The 14,404-nt window shown below is 50.7% G+C and overlaps 1 long non-coding RNA gene across 1 annotated transcript in view; it reads left to right on the top strand.

The window, feature by feature from the left end:
- Positions 1–14,182, top strand: part of LOC137323374 (uncharacterized) — a 41,301-nt gene extending 27,119 nt beyond the window's left edge. Inside the window, exon 3 of the long non-coding RNA XR_010963362.1 lies at positions 13,994–14,182. This is a non-coding gene — a long non-coding RNA (uncharacterized lncRNA). The remainder of the gene's footprint in view (positions 1–13,993) is intronic.
- The last annotated feature ends 222 nt before the right edge of the window (positions 14,183–14,404 follow it).

Below are 14,404 nucleotides of genomic sequence, written 5' to 3'. Positions count from 1 at the left end.
CCAACCGTGGATATCACATGCCCCTCCTCCTGTCCACCTCTTGCACCAAGGTCTCCAGTGCATCAGCAGAGAACCTTGGTGCATGCACTCTCGCAGGCCTGGTACCAGCTCAGATCGGCAGATTGGTGAGGTCTGGTGCACAGAATGGAGGATGTGGGACTTAGCAGTGCGCAACGTTTATTCGGTGTTTTAACACAACTCACCAGTGTGTAAACATAGGGATTGGACCTGCATCTGAGTTTTACATGTGCGATGTCTGATGCCCGTTCAGGCTCTGCGCAGACAGTAGACTGTTATTTTCAGCAAATAATAATTACCAGTTACCTTAAATGGATTTCTCAGAAACAACATCCCTTTAAGAGATTGTGCTCCCACTGCTGGTGGAAAGTGCGAATTGCATTGATTCCAGGTGCAGGGACTGGAATGGAACGCTGATTGCAGGTGAGTCTGCGGGCCAGCCGAAGCTCGCGTCCGACCTGCGCAGGTGTCATTGGACGCGGGGTAATAGCGCATCACGCTACCCACGCCCAAAAACGGTCCCGATCCAATTATTTTCCTCCCACCGTCTCCTTGAACATCACACACTGACCTCTCGAGTCACCGTCTCCTCCAATATCACACACTGACACCCAGAGTCACCGTCTCCTTTAACATCACACACTGACCCCTAGAGTCACCGTCTCCTTTAACATAACACACTGACCCCTAGAGTCACCGTCTCCTTTAACATCACACACTGACCCCGAGAGTCACCGTCTCCTTTAACATAACACACTGACCCCTAGAGTCACCGTCTCCTTTAACATCACACACTGACCCCGAGAGTCACCGTCTCCTTTAACATCACACACTGACCCCTAGAGTCACCGTCTCCATTAACATCACACACTGACCCCTAGAGTCACCGTCTCCTTTAACATCACACACTGACCCCTAGAGTCACCGTCTCCTTTAACATCACACACTGACCCCTAGAGTCACCGTCTCCTTTAACATCACACACTGACCCCTAGAGTCACCGTCTCCTTTAACATCACACACTGACCCCCAGAGTCACCGTCTCCATTAACATCACACACTGACCCCTAGAGTCACCGTCTCCTTTAACATCACACACTGACCCCTAGAGTCACCGTCTCCTTTAACATCACACACTGACCCCTAGAGTCACCGTCTCCATTAACATCACACACTGACCCCTAGAGTCACCGTCTCCTTTAACATCACACACTGACCCCTAGAGTCACCGTCTCCTTTAACATCACACACTGACCCTTAGAGTCACCGTCTCCTTTAACATCACACACTGACCCCGAGAGTCACCGTCTCCTTTAACATCACACACTGACCCCTAGAGTCACCGTCTCCGTTAACATCACACACTGACCCCGAGAGTCACCGTCTCCTTTAACATCACACACTGACCCCTAGAGTCACCGTCTCCATTAACATCACACACTGACCCCTAGAATCACCGTCTCCTTTAACATCACACACTGACCCCCAGAGTCACCGTCTCCTTTAACATCACACACTGACCCCTAGAGTCACTGTCTCCTTTAACATCACACACTGACCCCTAGAGTCACCGTCTCCTTTAACATCACACACTGACCCCTAGAGTCACCGTCTCCATTAACATCACACACTGACCCCTAGAATCACCGTCTCCTTTAACATCACACACTGACCCCCAGAGTCACCGTCTCCTTTAACATCACACACTGACCCCCAGAGTCACCGTCTCCTTTAACATCACACACTGACCCCTAGAGTCACCGTCTCCTTTAACATCACACACTGACCCCTAGAGTCACCGTCTCCTTTAACACTCAAACACTGACCCCTAGAGTCACCGTCTCCTTTAACATCACACACTGACCCCTGGAGTCACCGTCTCCTTTAACACTCAAACACTGACCCCCAGAGTCACCGTCTCCTTTAACATCACACACTGACCCCGAGAGTCACCGTCTCCTTTAACATCACACACTGACCCCCAGAGTCACCGTCTCCTTTAACATCACACACTGACACCCAGAGTCACCGTCTCCTTTAACATCACACACTGACCCCTAGAGTCATCGTCTCCATTAACATCACACACTGACCCCTAGAGTCACCGTCTCCTTTAACACTCACACACTGACCCCTGGAGTCATCGTCTCCTTTAACATCACACACTGACCCCAAGAGTCACCGTCTCCTTTAACATCACACACTGACCCCTAGAGTCACCGTCTCCTTTAACACTCACACAATGACCCCTGGAGTCATCGTCTCCTTTAACATCACACACTGACCCCTAGAGTCACCGTCTCCTTTAACACTCACACACTGACCCCTGGAGTCATCGTCTCCTTTAACATCACACACTGACCCCTAGAGTCACCGTCTCCTTTAACATCACACACTGACCCCGAGAGTCACCGTCTCCTTTAACATCACACACTGACCCCTAGAGTCACCGTCTCCTTTAACATCACACACTGACCCCTAGAGTCACCGTCTCCTTTAACATCACACACTGACCCCCAGAGTCACCGTCTCCTTTAACATCACACACTGACCCCTAGAGTCACCGTCTCCTTTAACATCACACACTGACCCCTAGAGTCACCGTCTCGTTTAACATCACACACTGACCCCTAGAATCACCGTCTCCTTTAACATCACGCACTGACCCCCAGAGTCACCGTCTCCTTTAACATCACACACTGACCACGAGTGTCACCGTCTCCTTTAACATCACACACTGACCACGAGAGTCACCGTCTCCTTTAACATCACACACTGACCCCGAGAGTCACCGTCTCCTTTAACATCACACACTGACCCCTAGAGTCACCGTCTCCTTTAACATCACACACTGACCACGAGAGTCACCGTCTCCTTTAACATCACACACTGACCCCGAGAGTCACCGTCTCCTTTAACATCACACACTGACCCCTAGAGTCACCGTCTCCTTTAACACTCACACACTGACCCCGAGAGTCACCGTCTCCTTTAACATCACACACTGACCCCTAGAGTCACCGTCTCCTTGAACATCACACACTGACCCCTCGAGTCACCGTCTCCTTTAACATCACACACTGACCCCGAGAGTCACTGTCTCCTTTAACACTCACACAATGACCCCTAGAGTCACCGTCTCCTTTAACATCACACACTGACCCCTAGAGTCACCGTCTCCTTTAACATCACACAATGACCCCCAGAGTCACCGTCTCCTTTAACACTCACACAATGACCCCTAGAGTCACCGTCTCCTTTAACATCACACACTGACCCCGAGAGTCACCGTCTCCTTTAACATCACACAATGACCCCTAGAGTCACCGTCTCCTTTAACATCACACACTGACCCCTAGAGTCACCGTCTCCTTTAACATCACACACTGACCCCTAGAGTCATCGTTTCCTTTAACATCACACACTGACCCCCAGAGTCACCGTCTCCTTTAACATCACACACTGACCCCTAGAGTCATCGTTTCCTTTAACATCACACACTGACCCCGAGAGTCACCGTCTCCTTTAACACTCACACAATGACCCCTAGAGTCACCGTCTCCTTTAACACTCACACACTGACCCCTAGAGTCACCGTCTCCTTTAACACTCACACAATGACCCCAAGAGTCACCGTCTCCTTTAACACTCACACAATGACCCCTAGAGTCACCGTCTCCTTTAACATCACACACTGACCCCTGGAGTCACCGTCTCCATTAACATCACACACTGACCCCCAGAGTCACCGTCTCCTTTAACACTCACACACTGACCCCTAGAGTCACCGTCTCCTTTAACACTCACACACTGACCCCTAGAGTCACCGTCTCCTTTAACACTCACACAATGACCCCTAGAGTCACCGTCTCCTTTAACATCACACACTGACCCCAAGAGTCACCGTCTCCTTTAACACTCACACACTGACCCCTAGAGTCACCGTCTCCTTTAACATCACACACTGACCCCTAGAGTCACCGTCTCCATTAACATCACACACTGACCCCCAGAGTCACCGTCTCCTTTAACATCACACACTGACCCCCAGAGTCACCGTCTCCTTTAACATCACACACTGACCCCCAGAGTCACCGTCTCCATTAACATCACACACTGACCCCCAGAGTCACCGTCTCCTTTAACATCACACACTGACCCCGAGAGTCAAAGTCTCCTTTAACACTCACACACTGACCCCGAGAGTCACCGTCTCCTTTAACACTCACACACTGACCCAAGAGTCACCGTCTCCATTAACATCACACACTGACCCCTAGAGTCACCGTCTCCTTTAACATCACACACTGACCCCTAGAGTCACCGTCTCCTTTAACATCACACACTGACCCCTAGAGTCACCGTCTCCTTTAACATCACACACTGACCCTGAGAGTCACCGTCTCCTTTAACATCACACACTGACCCTGAGCGTCACCGTCTCCTTTAACATCACACACTGACCCCCAGAGTCACCGTCTCCTTTAACATCACACACTGACCCCTAGAGTCACCGTCTCCTTTAACACTCACACACTGACCCCGAGAGTCACCGTCTCCTTTAACACTCACACACTGACCCAAGAGTCACCGTCTCCATTAACATCACACACTGACCCCTAGAGTCACCGTCTCCTTTAACATCACACACTGACCCCTAGAGTCACCGTCTCCTTTAACATCACACACTGACCCCTAGAGTCACCGTCTCCTTTAACATCACACACTGACCCCTAGAGTCACCGTCTCCTTTAACATCACACACTGACCCCCAGAGTCACCGTCTCCTTTAACATCACACACTGACCCCTAGAGTCACCGTCTCCTTTAACATCACACACTGACCCCTAGAGTCACCGTCTCCTTTAACACTCACACACTGACCCCTAGAGTCACCGTCTCCTTTAACACTCACACACTGACCCCTAGAGTCACCGTCTCCTTTAACATCACACACTGACCCCTAGAGTCACCGTCTCCATTAACATCACACACTGACCCCTAGAGTCACCGTCTCCTTTAACACTCACACACTGACCCCAAGAGTCACCGTCTCCTTTAACATCACACACTGACCCCTAGAGTCACCGTCTCCTTTAACATCACACACTGACCCCTAGAGTCACCGTCTCCTTTAACATCACACACTGACCCCTGGAGTCACCGTCTCCATTAACATCACACACTGACCCCTAGAGTCACCGTCTCCTTTAACATCACACACTGACCCCTAGAGTCACCGTCTCCTTTAACATCACACACTGACCCCTAGAGTCACCGTCTCCTTTAACATCACACACTGACCCCTAGAGTCACCGTCTCCTTTAACACTCACACACTGACCCCTAGAGTCACCGTCTCCTTTAACATCACACACTGACCCCAAGAGTCACCGTCTCCATTAACATCACACACTGACCCCTCGAGTCACCGTCTCCTTTAACACTCACACACTGACCCCGAGAGTCACCGTCTCCTTTAACATCACACACTGACCCCAAGAGTCACCGTCTCCTTTAACATCACACACTGACCCCTAGAGTCACCGTCTCCTTTAACATCACACACTGACCCCTAGAGTCACCGTCTCCATTAACATCACACACTGACCCCTAGAGTCACCGTCTCCTTTAACATCACACACTGACCCCTAGAGTCACCGTCTCCATTAACATCACACACTGACCCCTAGAGTCACCGTCTCCTTTAACACTCACACACTGACCCCTAGAGTCACCGTCTCCTTTAACACTCACACACTGACCCCTAGAGTCACCGTCTCCTTTAACATCACACACTGACCCCTCGAGTCACCGTCTCCATTAACATCACACACTGACCCCTAGAGTCACCGTCTCCTTTAACACTCACACACTGACCCCTAGAGTCACCGTCTCCTTTAACATCACACACTGACCCCGAGAGTCACCGTCTCCTTTAACACTCACACACTGACCCCTAGAGTCACCGTCTCCTTTAACATCACACACTGACCCCTAGAGTCACCGTCTCCTTTAACATCACACACTGACCCCTAGAGTCACCGTCTCCATTAACATCACACACTGACCCCTAGAGTCACCGTCTCCTTTAACACTCACACACTGACCCCTAGAGTCACCGTCTCCTTTAACATCACACACTGACCCCTAGAGTCACCGTCTCCTTTAACATCACACACTGACCCCTAGAGTCACCGTCTCCTTTAACATCACACACTGACCCCTGGAGTCACCGTCTCCATTAACATCACACACTGACCCCTAGAGTCACCGTCTCCTTTAACATCACACACTGACCCCTAGAGTCACCGTCTCCTTTAACATCACACACTGACCCCTAGAGTCACCGTCTCCTTTAACACTCACACACTGACCCCTAGAGTCACCGTCTCCTTTAACATCACACACTGACCCCTAGAGTCACCGTCTCCTTTAACATCACACACTGACCCCTAGAGTCACCGTCTCCTTTAACATCACACACTGACCCCAAGTGTCACCGTCTCCTTTAACATCACACACTGACCCCGAGAGTCACCATCTCCTTTAACACCACACACTGACCCCTCGAGTCACCGTCTCCTTTAACATCACACACTGACCCCAAGAGTCACCGTCTCCTTTAACATCACACACTGACCCCTAGAGTCACCATCTCCTTTAACATCACACACTGACCCCTAGAGTCATCGTCTCCTTTAACATCACACACTGACCACGAGTCACTGTCTCCTTTAACATCACACACTGATCCCCAGAGTCACCGTCTCCTTTAACATCACACACTGATCCCCAGAGTCACCGTCTCCTTTAACATCACACAATGACCCCTAGAGTCACCGTCTCCTTTAACATCACACACTGACCCCGAGAGTCACTGTCTCCTTTAACACTCACACACTGATCCCGAGAGTCACTGTCTCCTTTAACATCACACACTGATCCCGAGAGTCACTGTCTCCTTTAACATCACACACTGACCCCTAGAATCACCGTCTCCTTTAACATCACACACTGACCCCGAGAGTCACTGTCTCCTTTAACATCACACACTGATCCCCAGAGTCACCGTCTCCTTTAACATCACACACTGACCCCTAGAGTCACCGTCTCCTTTAACATCACACACTGACCCCTAGAGTCACCGTCTCCTTTAACACTCAAACACTGACCCCTAGAGTCACCGTCTCCTTTAACATCACACACTGACCCCGAGAGTCACCGTCTCCTTTAACACTCACACACTGACCCAAGAGTCACCGTCTCCATTCACATCACACACTGACCCCTAGAGTCACCGTCTCCTTTAACACTCACACACTGACCCCTCGAGTCACCGTCTCCTTTAACATCACACACTGACCCCTAGAGTCACCGTCTCCTTTAACATCACACACTGACCCCTAGAGTCACCGTCTCCTTTAACATCACACACTGACCCCTAGAGTCACCGTCTCCTTTAACATCACACACTGACCCCTAGAGTCACCGTCTCCTTTAACATCACACACTGACCCCTAGAGTCACCGTCTCCTTTAACATCACACACTGACCCCTAGAGTCACCGTCTCCTTTAACATCACACACTGACCCCAAGAGTCACCGTCTCCTTTAACATCACACACTGACCCCTAGAGTCACCGTCTCCTTTAACATCACACACTGACCCCAAGAGTCACCGTCTCCTTTAACACTCACACACTGACCGCGAGAGTCACCGTCTCCTTTAACATCACACACTGACCCCTCGAGTCACCGTCTCCTTTAACACTCACACACTGACCGCGAGAGTCACCGTCTCCTTTAACACTCACACACTGACCCCTCGAGTCACCGTCTCCTTTAACATCACACACTGACTGCTCGAGTCACCGTCTCCTTTAACACTCTCACACTGACCCCTAGAGTCCCCGTCTCCTTTAACACTCACACACTGACCCCTGGATGTGCTGCGGGTTAAATTGGATAAGGCCCGATACCGGGCACGGTGGTCGCGGTTAACCCGCCCCCCCGATGTTCGCGATGCAGGCGGCACACGTTCGTGCCGCCTGCACGATTCATGCTGCATCCTCATTGCCACGATTCCCACGTGCAGCCAATGCTATGTTGAGTGGCTGAACGCACCTGCAGGAGGCCCGATATGGGATGTGGCCTGCACTGGGTAAAAGCAGCCTGGAGTTGAAGCACCCTCCGTTCCCCAACAACCTCTTAAAGGGGATGTGCACTGTCAATGGAAGCAGTGCAAGATGACAGGCTGAATTGCTGTAATGGCAAGAGAGCATGCCCTGAGGTTCTCCGACGACACACTGGAGGCCTTAACGGTGGGAGTGCAGGAACAGGCAGCCATCCTGTAACTGCAAGGTGCAGGAGACCCTCCAGGCACCAGCTGGCGAGTGTGTGGCCCTGGAGGTGAATGGCAGGAGCATAGCACCATGCACGTGGGTGCTGTGCCGGAAAAAGTTCAATGATTTGACACGAGTGGTCAAGGTGAGTGAATGCAAGTGTCGAGTGGCACATCCCACCAACCGTAGCACTGCTCCACGCACGACCCCCCCCCACTCACCAACCAACGCAGCCTATCCGTACGCAACGCTGCACTTTGGATGCTGCATCTCACCCTCACATACTACCACACCAGCAATCCACACACCAACAACTCACAGGTCACACACACACTGGCAGCTATTCGACCATGACAGGCACTCAAACACATTGCAGGACACTCACTGATACTCTTCCCTTTGTCTTGCAGGAGACGGTGGTGCATAACAGCCAGCAGGCCAAAAGACCCGAGGTAGGACAGGCACGCCTACACATCCTCACCCCCATGGAGGAGACAGTGCTGTGGATCATTGGGTGGGCCGTCACAGCGGCCGTGGCCACTGGCGGTACTGGAAGTATCGATGATGAGGGTCTCTGTATACCTAATCCTCCTCCTCGTTTCCCATATCTCCCTCATCCCACAATCTTTTCTGACTCACGTGCTGCAGACGGTATCAGCACGCACATCTTACTTGCTCCTCTCCCCGCTCTACAACTCAACCCGTCTCCCTTTGTTATCGCAGATACCCAAGAACTGGAGCCGGCACCGTCCGAGGTGGAGGTGGAGGAGAGAGAGACAGTGATAATGAAGCCGCACTGTCACTCGATCTGACGCTCGCATCCACCAGCTCAGAGACTGACACTTTGTGTCGTGTGGAGGCTAGTTTAGAGGAGGGATCTGCATGCAGTGAGACACCGAGCACAAGTGTGCAGGAGCCGGGGTGGGGGGAACGGATACCACAGGTGCCTGCTCGCCGGAGGGTGAGGTCGCACAATGGTTCTGCTGCCAAGGTGTCAGATGATGAGTTCGATAGGTGTACACAACCAAATGCTCGGTGCACTAGAAAGCCTGCCCGAAAGCCTGCGCTCAATGTTAAGGAGCATGGAGGAGTCGGGCTCCAACTTGGCACACGGCTTTACACAGAGCTTGGAGCCCATCCTTTCCCACATGGAAAGGGTGGTCATCTCCATCAGCACACCTGTGGAACCCACCATGAGGCAGCGCCTGATGGCCGATGTCACGGCTTCCATTGCAACACAAACCAATGTGATCAAATGTCTGCATGCTTCAGTTGAAGTTCAGACAGCAGCTATAGCAGCTCAGACTGATTCTATAGCAGCTCAGGCTGATTCTATAGCAGCTCAGACTGATTCTATAGCAGCTCAGGCTGATTCTATAGCAGCTCAGACTGATTCTATGGCAGCTCAGACTGATTCTATGGCAGCTCAGACTGATTCTATAGCAGCTCAGACTGATTCTATAGCAGCTCAGACTGATTCTATGGCAGCTCAGACTGATTCTATAGCAGCTCAGGCTGATTCTATAGCAGCTCAGACTGATTCTATAGCAGCTCAGGCTGATTCTATAGCAGCTCAGACTGATTCTATAGCAGCTCAGACTGATTCTATGGCAGCTCAGACTGATTCTATGGCAGCTCAGACTGATTCTATAGCAGCTCAGACTGATTCTATGGCAGCTCAGACTGATTCTATGGCAGCTCAGACTGATTCTATAGCAGCTCAGACTGATTCTATAGCAGCTCAGACTGATTCTATGGCAGCTCAGACTGATTCTATGGCAGCTCAGACTGATTCTATAGCAGCTCAGACTGATTCTATAGCAGCTCAGACTGATTCTATGGCAGCTCAGACTGATTCTATAGCAGCTCAGACTGATTCTATGGCAGCTCAGACTGATTCTATGGCAGCTCAGACTGATTCTATAGCAGCTCAGACTGATTCTATAGCAGCTCAGACTGATTCTATGGCAGCTCAGACTGATTCTATAGCAGCTCAGACTGATTCTATAGCAGCTCAGACTGATTCTATGGCAGCTCAGACTGATTCTATGGCAGCTCAGACTGATTCTATGGCAGCTCAGGCTGATTCTACAGCAGCTCAGACTGATTCTATAGCAGCTCAGGCTGATTCTATAGCAGCTCAGACTGATTCTATAGCAGCTCAGACTGATTCTACGGCAGCTCAGACTGATTCTACAGCAGCTCAGGCTGATTCTACAGCAGCTCAGACTGATTCTACAGCAGCTCAGACTGATTCTACAGCAGCTCAGACTGATTCTATAGCAGCTCAGGCTGATTCTATAGCAGCTCAGGCTGATTCTATAGCAGCTCAGACTGATTCTATAGCAGCTCAGACTGATTCTACGGCAGCTCAGACTGATTCTACAGCAGCTCAGGCTGATTCTATAGCAGCTCAGACTGATTCTACAGCAGCTCAGACTGATTCTATAGCAGCTCAGGCTGATTCTATAGCAGCTCAGGCTGATTCTATAGCAGCTCAGGCTGATTCTATAGCAGCTCAGACTGATTCTATAGCAGCTCAGACTGATTCTATAGCAGCTCAGACTGATTCTATAGCAGCTCAGACTGCTGCTATGGAAGCTCAGACTGCTGCTATGGAAGCTCAGACTGCTGCTATGGAAGCTCAGATTGCTGCTATCGTGGCTTTGGGTACCACTGTGGAACGGGGCTTCCAGGGCGTCACAGGACTCCAGCAATCCGTTCTCCAGCAGATCGCCAGGAGTGCTGAGGCGCGCCCCGGGAGAGCGGCAGTGGCGCCACGGCAGTCGAACCCACTAACCTTTCTCCAGACTACAGCATTCCTGCTCCCACCCCTGCCACTCCGCCAGTGCCCTTGTTGTTGCCTGTCAGTCAGCCAGGCCAGACTGCTGCAGCCCAGGCCGAGATAGTGCAGTCTGAAGCCGGGCCCTCCCAGCCCAGAGCTGCTCGAGGTCGTCTTCCCTCCTCAATCAGCAGCCTTCCACCTCCCATGCTCCAGCCACTGGGGATGCACCTCGTAGGAGCACTAGGAAAGGAAAAGGCACACGATCAACAGGCACTAAAGGAATGCACAAGGGTGAATAGTGTAGTGTTGTATACATGATTTCATGTGTTAATTTATAAATTTGTATTTGAAGTCACAGTTGGTGGTGGTTTTCATTTATGCAATGAGCTGCGGGAGGAGGCAATGTGTGTTCACATGGAGGGCGATTTGGTGGTCACGTGGGAGAACAGGTGGGAAGTGTAGGACTGTTGTTGACTTGGGAGCTATCGTTGAAATCACTCCTGAATAAGGTGAGCACGTAGAGCCCCGGCAGACAGGGCCTGAGAACCTTGCTGCCTCCCTGCGTCTTCCTCCACTTCCTCCTCCTCTGCCTCTGGCTCAGGGTCTTGGCGGATAGGCGGTGGCAAGGGCTGTTCCCTCTTAAGGGCAAGGTTGCGCAGCATGCAGCATAACACGATGAATCTTGACACCGTCTCAGCTGAGTACTGCAGGGATCCACCAGAACGGTCCAGGCAGCGGGAGCCCTGCGTTAGGAGGCCTTAGGTGTGCTCGACGACATTCCATGTGGCCGCATGGCTCTCGTTGTATGCCTGCTCTACACATGTGCGTGCGTGCCTGACCGGGGTCATGAGCCACCTCATAAGGGGAAGGCTCAGAAGCCAGCCTTCGACTTGCCAAGCCGGTGCAAATTTAGTTGGGACGTAGGACTGCTGCATAATGAAGGCATCCTGACTGCTGCCAGGGTAGTAGGCGTTGACCTCTATGATGCGCTGCGTGTGGTCGCACACCAGCTGCACATTGAGGGAGTGGAACCCCTTTCTGTTCATAAAGATGGCTGAGATGTGGAGCACACATGGCCATATGTGTGCAGTCAATGGCATCCTGCACCATGGGGAAGCCTGCAATGGGACCAAACTCTCGCGCTCGCTCGTTCTGCTTCTCGCTGTCAAAAGGGAGCATGATGAACTTGTTGCGCAGCTCGTACAGTGCCTCCCTACCCTTCTTTATGCAGCAGTGCACTGCACACCGTGAGATGCTGCACATATCGCCAGCAGCGGCCTGAACGGATCCAGAGCCACAAAAGTTCAGCACCATGGTTACCTTGACAGCCACTGACAATGCTGTCCTTGCCCTGCTCTGAGATTGCAGTTGTGGTTGCAGCAGCTGACAGATCTCCTTCATGAACTGCAGCCATCAAATACACTGATCTTCGCTCATGTTAAGATATGAATATTGTTTCCTGAAGGCCCTTGTGGGATATGGCCTCCTGCTCAGCGACCTGCTCCTCCTCCTCCTCCTCCTCCCTCTCCTCGCAGCTTTACCTGCTCTGCACGGCCTCTCAGCAAGCTCCCAGTCATGTTCTATGCCCAGCGGGAGCCCTAGCAGACCACCCATGGTTGCCGGGAGTCTTGTTCAGCACATTGTTGTAAATGACACCAACAGTAATGCAGGACCTGCCTAACCACTCTTTATATACTATAGCAACTGTCTCCAAGTGTAGGAAACTTTAACAAACATGTACAATTGTACCAGCAGCCAAAAGCAGTAATCCAGCCACTAACCTGCAACACCTGCATGATCCCTTTAAATAGCCCTGGGTGGGGGGGTCATCCAGGCCATCTAAGACATGTTCAGCTATTCTTGGTTAAGAAAGTTCATTGGCTGGAGCGTTGAATGCTAAAATGGTGTCTATCCCTTTAAATCAGTGTTGCACACTGATCTAACACGTATTGTCCCTACTTTATGTGATGCCGGTGTTCGTTATCTGCGCGTGTGCAAACGCCTTTCCAAAATGGCGTCCGGTGCAAGTCACGCTAGAAGCGTGCGCACGCATTCCGGACGCCATTTTGGGACCTTAGGAGGCCACGTAGCATCTGAAAAACGGGTGTTACACGGCCCAATTTCTAGCCTATTGTCTCCTTTAACACTCGCACACTGACCCCTGGAGGTATTGTCTCCTTTCATTATTCAGAACCGATCCATCTGGAAAAAATAAGTTGGACATTAAGCACTGTGGATATGAAAGGGGCTTTTTGTAAGGTCATATGATAAAAGGGTTTATTCAACGTGAAGCAATAGTTAAAGCATCTCGCACTCATTTATGCTTTAGTCTAATTATTTTCCTTTTCTCTTTGTGCCAACTAGCCTCTGCCCTGGAGTTCAGTCTCTGTGCTGTGGTGCTCTCATGTCTATTGGCCATGTGCAACATCCTCAATAAGCATCCAGTCTCCATGCTAATTACAGGGCTCGTTATACGTGCCTTACTATATTTATAAATCATCTCTTTTCAAGTGCACTGTGCAGGATTGAAATGAGTTGCAGTAATAAAAAAAAGCTGCCAAACTAATCTGTTGGGGTGAACTCTTCGGGGAGGGGGGGGAGGTGAAAAGGCTTTTCTCAACACACTGTGCACCTGATGTTGTCGGAAGATAAAAAGCCCATCTCGCCACACTCAGTAATTATTTACTTGGGGCTCAGGAAAAGAACTCTTTCTCAAAGTCTTGCTCCTAACCAGTGACTGACAGCCTTCTGAAAGGGATTTTCATCCTTGTTGCTTTAATCTCAGTCATAAGATCCAGTGATGTGTGGTCTATCAGCTGACTCTCTCTCTCTCTCTCTCTCTGCAGTCCGACCTCTGAGGAGTCTCACCAGCTTTCAAACAGGAAGATCACTGACAACAGCGCCGAGGGGTGTGCGCAGCAGAAGTGACCTTCTTACGGGGGCTGGCACTTCAAATCGCGTCTTTTTCATATCTGAAGTCTTAACGGCGCATGTGGTTTCAGTGTGCTGTTTTATTAATTACATGGAGAATTAAAAATGGGTCAGTATAAATATATTATTCATTTCATAGGGAGCAGAATGCAGTCAACAGACAAACTCCACCTTTGTAAAACCCATAGGAACAGGAGTAGGCCATTCAGCCCCTCGAGCCTGTTCCGCCATTCAATTAGATCATCGCTAATCTGTATCTTAACTCCATTGGTTCCATATTCTTTAATACCCTTGCCTAACAAAAATCTATCAATCTCAGTTTTGGA

Source organism: Heptranchias perlo, chromosome 7, assembly GCF_035084215.1.
Source record: "Heptranchias perlo isolate sHepPer1 chromosome 7, sHepPer1.hap1, whole genome shotgun sequence".
In the NCBI taxonomy this organism is placed as follows: domain Eukaryota; kingdom Metazoa; phylum Chordata; class Chondrichthyes; order Hexanchiformes; family Hexanchidae; genus Heptranchias; species Heptranchias perlo.
The sequence above is the reverse complement of the archived record's forward strand: the minus strand, read 5'-3'. Positions and strand labels throughout refer to the sequence as shown.